We start from the raw sequence: 9,944 nt of genomic DNA, 5'->3' as shown, positions 1-9,944 counted from the left end.
CCTAGAGAATTTACTGCCATAAGAAGGGAAGCTCCTAATGAACCTGCCATTGTGTTGCTTAGTAAGTGGACTAAGTTCCTAGAAGGAGTTAGCAAAGAAGAAAGATACCAGTAAACTTTTTTATAGGAGAAAAATGATCTCAGGATTTGACATCTATAACTTGGCTGTCTGATTGAATATAGTAACTGTGAGGTCATTTTTTCAAAGCAAGGAATTTCTACTTAAGGGCAACAAAAGAGCCCATTTAGGATGATATGATCCTGTTAATACCCCCTCCCAGCTTGCTTCAGGAAGTATCTGAGTCTTCAGATCCTGTTTTGTAAATACCTCCCTCTGGCCCACCTAGCTACCAAGGATGTGGGGTCTTTTTGCTGGAATTTTATTTACCCCATCAATTTGGCTAGATAGAGTAGAATAGCCTTGAAAGCCTTCCTCCAACAAGACACAGCTTATGTATATGTTTAGATCATAAAATACTTCCATCAATGCAACAGCAGAAATAACTTTGACAATTCTCAGATTGTGATTATCAAGCAAAACATAAAACAGGGAGTTTTGAGCCTCACACAGCAGGTATCTGAAGGATGGCTATCAAAGAGACATGAATAGAAAAGGTATTCCTCAGGGTGAGATCTTCCAGATGTTCCAATTTTCAGATGATGTGCTAATTACAGCAAGCTCAGGAACCCTACAGCACCCCTAAATTAGATATATATATATATATATATATATATATATATATATATTCAGGAAGGGGGAAGAAAAATGCTTTACAAACATTACTTCATTTGATCCTCACAATAACCCTGAAAGAGAAGTGCTATTATTATCTTCATTGTACAGATGAAAGAATTGAGACAGATAGAGAAGTTAACCTGTCTAGGATCACCCAGTCAATATCTGAGCCTGGATTTGAATACAAGTTCTCTTGATTCCAGACCCAGCACTCTACTGTCACACCTAGTTTGGAGTCAGGTACATCTCCCTAAGTCCAGACCACCATGATTGTCAGATGCTCAGTTATTGATATTCCTTGTGAGTAAGGCAACAAACATCTGTAGGAACCAAAATTCAGCCTTTATGTATTAAATATGGGGAAAGGTAATGAAATAAATGAATTGATGAATGAATGAAAAGGAATTTACTTAGCACCTACTATGTACCAGGGAGTAGGCTAAGCACCAGGGATATAAATGTAGAAGTGAGCAATCCCTGAACCTTCAGAAAGCTTATGTTCTAATTAGAGACGATAATAAATATATGGCACTGGGGACCGGGGAAGTATCTGTGCAGGCAACATGATGAGTTAATCTATATGATAATTAGTTGATATGGCAGAACAAGAACTAGAAAGTTGGGGGAAAATATTTGTGTAAGAGTTTAGCCTTACCACCCACGTAAGGAAAAATAAATGAATAGACAATGAATGCCTATTGTCCAGATTATAATATGCAGTTGGAAGGATAGCCTAGGGAGAGTGTATATGAATACATCTCATTTGTAAAATAGAAATAATAACAACACCTATTATACAGGGTTATTGTAAGGCTCAAGTAAGATTACAAATATAACAAGTTCTGCAAATATCAAGGCACCTCATACATGTTCAGTTGTTTAGTCTTGTTCAGTTTGTGTCCCTATAAACCATAGCACATCAATATTGTCTATGAGGTTTTCTTGGCAAAGATATTGAATTGGTTCGCCATTTCCTTCTCTAGTTCATTTTTTTACATATGAGGAGCTGAGACAAATAGGGTTAAGTGCTTTGCCCAGGGTCACACAAGTAGTAAGTGTCTGAGGCTAGATCTGAACTCAGTATTGTTATTATGTACCTGGAAAAAGACATTGCAAATGGACAGTGAACCTGACCTACAGTCAAATAAGATAAGAAAATAGGTTGGGCACCTACACTATTTATTTCATATTTTCAGGCCGGTCCCTGAAGTAAAAACTACCAGTATACCATTAGCATTCTTCTAGCACATGAACTGTCAGGATCTCAATGCCAAGACCACCCTTCTCTTTTTACAGTTAGGAGAGACCTTGTTTTCCAGAGCTAGGACCCAACAAGCAATGGATTAGCATAACAACAATCCTTTGCACTCATCCTCTGGATGAATTCTGCTGCAGCAAAAAGCCAGAATTGTTTTCCAAGGAGCCTCAGGTAGTCTGTGAGCTAGGACAAATACCTTCAGGAACTATGTTTTTTCCTGAAGCCCTGCTATGAATTAAATGTGTTTTTATGATTGCTTATATGCCATATGTTTATGTGACATACAAAGAAAGGTAAAAGGCAGTCTCCTTAAGGAAACTCATATTTCCGATAAAAGAAACATCATAGAAACAATTAGGGACAAACAAAATACCTACAGGATAAATTGTGATAATCTCTGAGGGAAGGCACTAAAATGAGAACAGGAAAAGCTTCTTGTAGAAGGTGAGATGTTACCTGGAATTTGAAGGAAGCCTGGAGACAGTAAGGAGAAAGAGAGTCTTGCAGTCATGGGGACAGCCAGTGAAAATGCCTCAATTTGTGGGTTGTGGATACCTATTCCCAAAGACCATTAAGGAAAGACTGGTGACCATTTAGTGTCTAAGACATTGGAGAGGAGATTCTTTTCCAGCTATGTTTTGGACTAGATGGCTCCAATGGTCTCTTACAATTCTAAGACTCCTTGGGTTAATTGAGAAAGTGGGGAACAGCATGGATCCTGGTTCTAGGAGACAGCAAGCAGATTGAATGGAGTTATCAAGACTAATATCACTGAGCCCCAAAGTGAAGAATAAGAACAAAGCTAAGAAGTACAGTAGATTGAGTCAAGAAGGCCTGAGTTCAAACTCTTCCTCTGGTATTTACTAATTGTGTGACCTTAGTCAAGTCATTTAAATTTCTGGCTGCCTTAGTTACCTCAGCTGTAAAATGGGGATACTTTTATCACCCAAAGTTGTTGTGAAGATTAAGTGAAATAAATATCTGTAAAGCATTTAAACAGAATACCCAGCACATAGTGAGTGCTTAATAATTGCTTGTTTCCTTTTTTTCCTTAGAAAACAAAGGAAGGGGGGAAAAAATCTTTGTACTCAAAGAGTGGAAACTAGACATTGAATATCCAAATAGTGGCAAATAAATCAGTGAACTGATCAATTGATTGGTGAGAGACCCCAGAAACACAACACAGACCCCAGAAAAAAAAACTGGTCTTTAAGACAAGTCAAAAAACTTGAGTTCAAGTCTCACCTCAAACACACATAGACTGAATGACTCTGGACAAGTCATCCTCTCAGTATACCAAAGTATAAGCAGCTCTATCTATCTATCTGCTTTGACAGAGGAAGTTTCTCACAAAAGCTCCATAACCTGAGGAACTCAGAAGGAAAAGAAAAAGTGCAGAGCTAAGCAATTAATTATTGGTCCCCACCCTGTCCTGAGAAGGAAGCATCAGACCCTGACAACATTACTACTAAATAATACTAAAGTAAGGCTTGTACCCAGGATTCAGTCCCAATTTTACAGGGTTCTGAGCCTAGGACAAATGATATTGTGCTATTACTGCAAAGACTAAAGGCAATCTGCTGGAGTGCTAAACTTGAAATTCTGGGATTTAATAGATCTCAGAGGGTGTAACCTCCCAGAACAACGCAGGTCAGCTATCTATTGCTCTGAGAAGTTGTCACACATGGGTGTCTGAAATAGGACTTTAATAGAGCTCTTCCTGATTCTGAATCCAGTACTCCATCTACTGAATCACCCATGCTCTGCAGGAACATGGTTCATATTCTGCTTCAGAAGAAAGAAATGTGCTTGGACACGAACCTGGAGGCCCTGAACCTCTCTGAAGCTTCAATTTCTTCATTGTAAAAAACAAGTATGATCATAAAACCTACTTCATCAGCTTGAACAACAGATATAAAGTGTATAAATGTCTCAGTGGATAAAGTTCTGATGGGCTTGCAGTCAGGAGGATCTGAGTTCAAATCTAAACTCAGAAATTTTCTAATTCTGTGAATCTGGGCAAGTTCTTCACCTGTGTTGTCTTAAACACTGGAAAAGGAAGTGGCAAACCATTCCGATATCTTTGCCAAGAAAATCCCATGGATATTTTAGTGTGCTGTGATCCATGGAATCATAAAGAGTCAGACAATGATTGAACAGCCACAATTACACTTATATGGTACTTTTATATTTGCAAAGCACTTAAATAATATCTCATTTTATCCACATAATGACTCGGGAAGGAAGCCAAAAATCTCCACTTTTCAATTGGGAAAACGGACTGAGAAAGAATTCATGTCTTACCTAGTTTCAACATAGCTAGTAAGTGTCTGAGCAAGATTTGGACCCAGGTTTTCCTAAATCCAGGTCTTGAACTTATCTACTACCCCAAGTCTCTTAAATTTTTTCCATTCAAAATTTCTTTCAACCCAAGAAATTTTTATGTGATCCCATTAGATTGCATGCTAATGAGATGGCTGTAACTGTTTGTTTTTATATAAAGAATTCAATCTTGAGCTAAGTGAAATGAGCAGAACCAGTTGCTATTACACAGCAATAGCAGTATTACACAATTGATTCTGATGGATGTGATTCTTTCCAACAATGAGATGATTAAGGCCAGTTTCAATCATCTCATGATGATGAGAGCCATCTACACCCAGAGAGAGGATTGTGGGAACTGAGTGTGGGCTACAACATAGCATTTCACTCTTTTTGTTGTTGATCGCTTGCATTTTGTTTTCTTACTCATTTTCTTTCTTTTTTGATCTGATTTTTCTTGTGCAGCAAGACAATTGTATAAATATGTTTATATATATTGGATTTAACATATATTTTAATAGGTATAACATATACTAGATTGCTTGCCATCTAGGGGAGGGGGTGGGGGAAGGAGGGGAAAATTTGGAACAGAAGGCTTTGCAAGGGTCAGTCTTGAAAAATTATCCGTGTACATGTTTTGAAAATAAAAAGCTTTAATTTGATATCAACCTTTTACTGTTGCCAAATTTTTCGCAGCCCTCACATTAAGTTGGATAGTGACCCACAGTTAAAGAAGCTTTGCCCTTGGTTACCTCATTGCTATGTGGATATGAATGTTAATAATAATGAAAATGGGAGAAAAAAAGTCCACTCTCCATGAATGTCAATTAGAGGTAGTGCAAAATCTGAGGAATATGAGAAACTAATGCAGAAGAAACAGGGTAAGAAAGGGGATACTGTATGAGGATAAGAAACTCCAGCAAGAAAAGGATGAGGGGGAAGGATTGGTCACCATGATGTGGGTGAAGGTGCTAAAGAATCCCTAGACAGTGCTACTTTGCCAAAAGGATAACAAGAAATGTCGGTGACTTAGAATACAGATGGATGGCTTCTATGCTTCAGCCAGGGAACCAAGTGGCTTTTCTTGGCTCTCATCCTAGAGATCACCCAGACCTGAATATCTCTTTGTCTTATTCATCACCCAGAAGGGTCTGTGAACCTCTCCCTTGGGGAACACTTTGTATCAACAACATGCTGGCCTAAGTCCAAAAATAGCATTTTGGAAACTGCATCCAAGCTGTTTCAGCCTGGATTCCTTCAATGAAGCTACAAGGGATTCTTATCATTGCCCTGGGATGGCCATACGATGCCCGAGTATTGAAATACAGGCTTTGAAATGTAATTTGTTTCCAGGATTGTAACCTCTATTCCCCTAGCCCAGCCCCCTCTACCTGCCCCAGTCCCTGAGTCTAATATAGAGATCAGGAGCATCTCCCCTCAAACCTCATAAGCAGATAGCTTTCCCCAGTGCCTTGAATCAGAGGTAATTGTTCTCTCTTTTGCAGTACCAAACTGGGCACATCAATACCTCCCAAATGGGAAAGTATTAAAATCCATGCCCAATTGTCTTGCAGTCCTTTGATGCCTCCTGGGGCAGCTGCCACAAAGAGTAATCAAGTTACCTATGATACTTCTGGAAGAATGTAGGAGAGGGAGAGGAAGTCATACCCTTTTCTAGATTTACCAAAGTCCAGGAAAAGAAAGATGACTAATTGTCCTCTAAAAATATTATCTACTATTGTCTAATAAAGTAAAACCAGGCCCCTTCCTCAGCTTAGAGTTGGACCCTGAATTGGGGAGGAGGGGAAGCTTTTTATACATTAAAAACAATTCATCAGATCAGGCCAATTAACTAAAAGGAAAGAATTCAACATTAGGTAATCTGATTTCCAAGTGGATGAAAGGCTAGAGACTTTCCAAATTGTATTGGGGGAGAGTAAATATACAATTCCCTAAATTCAGAAAAAGAGATATCCTACTCCTTAAGGATTTGTAAACAATCAAGGGAACATGGAAACAAGAACAGATTGTTCACTGTGAGACCAGTTTTCAGATAAAACACACAGATTGCTTGGGATGAACAATTGTGAGAAAACTTCAATACTTGGATCTGACTGGGTTTCTGGTCAGCATAAGTTAAGTCCTTAGTTAAGGGTCTCTAAGCAGTAGGGAGAGGTGGTCCAGTTTCTTAGCAACATAAGGCCAGATCCAAACAATGCAACAAGATTTTCTCCTACAGTAAAGTTTTCTCACAAGACCCATAATTAAATAGAATGGGATCTTAGCTCCAGAACTGAGTCACAAAATGGAGTCAGAATAGTTCACCCAATACCTACAATTAACCACTTGCTGTCCTGATCCTCTCAATTCCCTCAGAAAATTGTGTAATATGAAGGGGGGAGACAAGAAAAGTAGGGAGGTATTGTGAATGGCTTTTGGAATCCAATATTCTGAGCTTGACTCAAAAAGCAATAAATCAATATTAAGTCCATGTCTGTGATCCCTCTGGCAGTGATTTGATGGAAGACTGAAAGAAGGTGACATGGAGGTAGGGAGTGGGGAGAAACATAGAAAGACTCATTAAGAAGCTTCAAATATCGACAGCATCATGGTGCATTATGTTTAGCCAACTCCGAGATTTCCCTATCTAGAAGGAAAGACTCACAAATTAGCTTGGGATTTTTACAATAATTCTAGTGGCATTTAGGGAACTCCTTCTATTTGAGAATCCCAAAGCAGCTGGCATTGACTGTCATGATCCTTGTTTCACAACCTGAAGAAGAGGAACGATAAGAAACTTTACTTGATCCACTCAATCATCTGGACCTTCACCAAACTCCATACTTATTATTCATGGTGTTATCCAGGATAATCTTCAAGCGTGTTTGTGTGTGACAGAGACCAAGGCTTAAGAGAGCAACAGAGACAAAGAGAGAGGGATGGGTTTAGTAACTTGGAAAAATGCCTTAGTAGCAACAAGCTGGATTTAGAGAATGAGAACATAAGTTTGAGCCCAGATTTTGCCATTTACCAGCTCAATGATTGGCAAGTCACTTCATCTCGTCAATAAAAAGAGGAAATTGGACTGGATCAGAGTTTCTTAAACTTTTTCCCCTCATGACTCCTTTTCACCCAAGAAGTTTTTATGTGACTCCAGGTATATAGATATGTAAAATATATATATAAATCAAACCCTTGCTGATAATAAATCTTAATTTTGCAATCTCCACATTCAGTTACAAAACCCTAAGATAAACTAAGATAAACTGTGCAACCCACAGTTTATAAGTGTTTGTATAAAATGAATTCTAGCATTCCCTTTCATTTCATTTCAAAATCCAGAATCTTATAACCAAATATAAACTTTGTAACTTACAAAGCAAAATTTGAATCATTTAATAATTGTTTGATTGCCTGAGAGAATAATGGGAATTGAGTAGATGTGATATAGAAATATGAACCATTATTTTATTTTAATTTACTTAAAAGTTAGTTAGGTGGTAAGAAAATAGAGTGAAGGATTTAAAATCCAGAAAATCTGAGCTCAGATTTTTGCCTCAGACACTTATCAGCTCTATGTGATCCTGGGCAAATCACTTAATCTCTGCCTCAGTGGAAACAATAATAATATCTCCTTCCCAGGATTGTTGTGAAGATCAAATGAAAAGATAGATGTAAAGTGCTTTTTAAACTTGAAAGTGGTATGTACACACTATTATTATAAGTCTACTCTGTTAGGGCAAACTGCAGATTTTTTCCAGAAATCTGCCACTCTAATGACAAGTATACCTAATTAGAGACTAGGACCAAATCTGAATTCTGTAACATATCTTAATATTGGACCTTGAGGACAATGCTTCTTTTCCCCATGTCTCAATTTTCCCATTTGTAAAATGGGAACAAATGCATCTAAATAAGACAAGTGGACAGAACTCTAGACTTGCAGTAAGAAAGATTTTTCAAATCTGGACTCAGATGCTTACTGACTGTATGACCCTGGACAAGTCATTTAATCTATCTTAGCATTAGTTACCTTACCTGTCAAATGGGGACAATAATAATACCTACTTTCCAGGGTTATTTTTAGATCTAACAAGATAATAGATATGTAATAGGTATCTGGTACTTGCGCAGTGCTTTGCATCCCTAAAATGTTTTACAGATGGTAAAAAATGAATATCATCTGCTGAGATGTTTGTGAAAATAAATGAAATGCTACATGTTAAGCAATCCTAGCATTTAAGAGAAAAAGAAAAAGAAGAAAAGAAGATAATGACAAAAGGAGGAGGAAGAGGGGAAGAAAAAGGAAGAGGAAGAGGAGGAAGAAGAGGAGGAGGAAGAAGAATTGTATCTGATATCTCCATCAAAGCACTTCTGCAATGGACATATTTTGGATAGCTAAGGCCTGTCCATTCACTTAGAGACTGGACATTAGTCTCAGGGTTTAAATTTATCTGTTCTTAATAAATAAAAGGACCAGTACCTTACCTGAGCTAGTCATACTTTTATTTCCCAGAATTCTTTTACTTCTCTTCTCCCTCCCACTCCTCTCAATATGACCTCAGCTTTGAAAAACCAGTTTAAGGTAGATACCTTTGTCTTTTTTCTTTGTACTGAACCAAACCCTGACTAATAAAGGATTCTGATAGGCTTCCCTACCAGCCAGCCAGCCATGCTACAGTCATGTGGAAAGAATGAATCTTGTAATCTCTCCAGAAAGATTTTAAAAAAAAATTCACTAAAACAACAGTTTTGGAATTCATGTCCCTCCCTGGCTCCACTTTGACTGCACTATGGCTGGAGAGCAAGAGAGAAAGGAAGAAGTGGGGCTTCCTTAGTTTCTGCTTCTCCTGACTAGAAAGGCCCACAGGAAAATCTAAAAAATTTGGCTATTCCACCCCCAGCCTGAAATCTAGGTATTATCAATGCTTGATCATAGGGGAGCTATATCCCAGTTTTTATCTGCCATATAAGTATCATAGAATCACAGAGCTGGAAGAGACTTAAGAGATCATCTAGTCTAACCTGTAACTGAACAGAAATTCCCCCAGAACATTCTGACAGTTATCCAGCCTCTGCTTAAATACTCTCAATAAGAAGGAAACAACCACACTAGGAATTTTTAACTTTCCATATATTGTGGACCTTTCTTTGGCAGTCTGGCAAAACCCATAAATCTTCCCTCAGAATAATTTTTTTCTTTTATTTTTTATTAAAGCTTTTTATTTTCAAAACATATGCATTGATAATTTTTCAAGGTTGACCCTTACAAAACCTTGTGTTCCAAATTTCCCCCCTTCTTCCCACCCCCTCCCCTAGATGGCAATAATCCAAAATATGTTAAACATGATAAAAATATATGTTAAATCCAATATATGCATACAAATTTATACATACAATTATTCTGCTGCACAAGAAAAAATGCAGGCAAACAGCAAAAAGAGTGAAAATACTATGTTCCCACAGTCCTCTCTTTGGGTGGGAAGGCTCTCTTCATCACAGGACCATTGGAACTGGCCTGAATCACCTCACTGCTGAAAAGAGCCATGTCCATCAGAACTGATCATCTTATAATCTTGTGGCCATGAACAATGATTGCCTGGTTCTTCTCATCTCACTTAGCATCAGT

Source organism: Sminthopsis crassicaudata, chromosome 4 (assembly GCF_048593235.1).
Source record: "Sminthopsis crassicaudata isolate SCR6 chromosome 4, ASM4859323v1, whole genome shotgun sequence".
In the NCBI taxonomy this organism is placed as follows: Eukaryota; Metazoa; Chordata; class Mammalia; order Dasyuromorphia; family Dasyuridae; genus Sminthopsis; species Sminthopsis crassicaudata.
Note: the sequence above shows the minus strand (reverse complement) of the source record.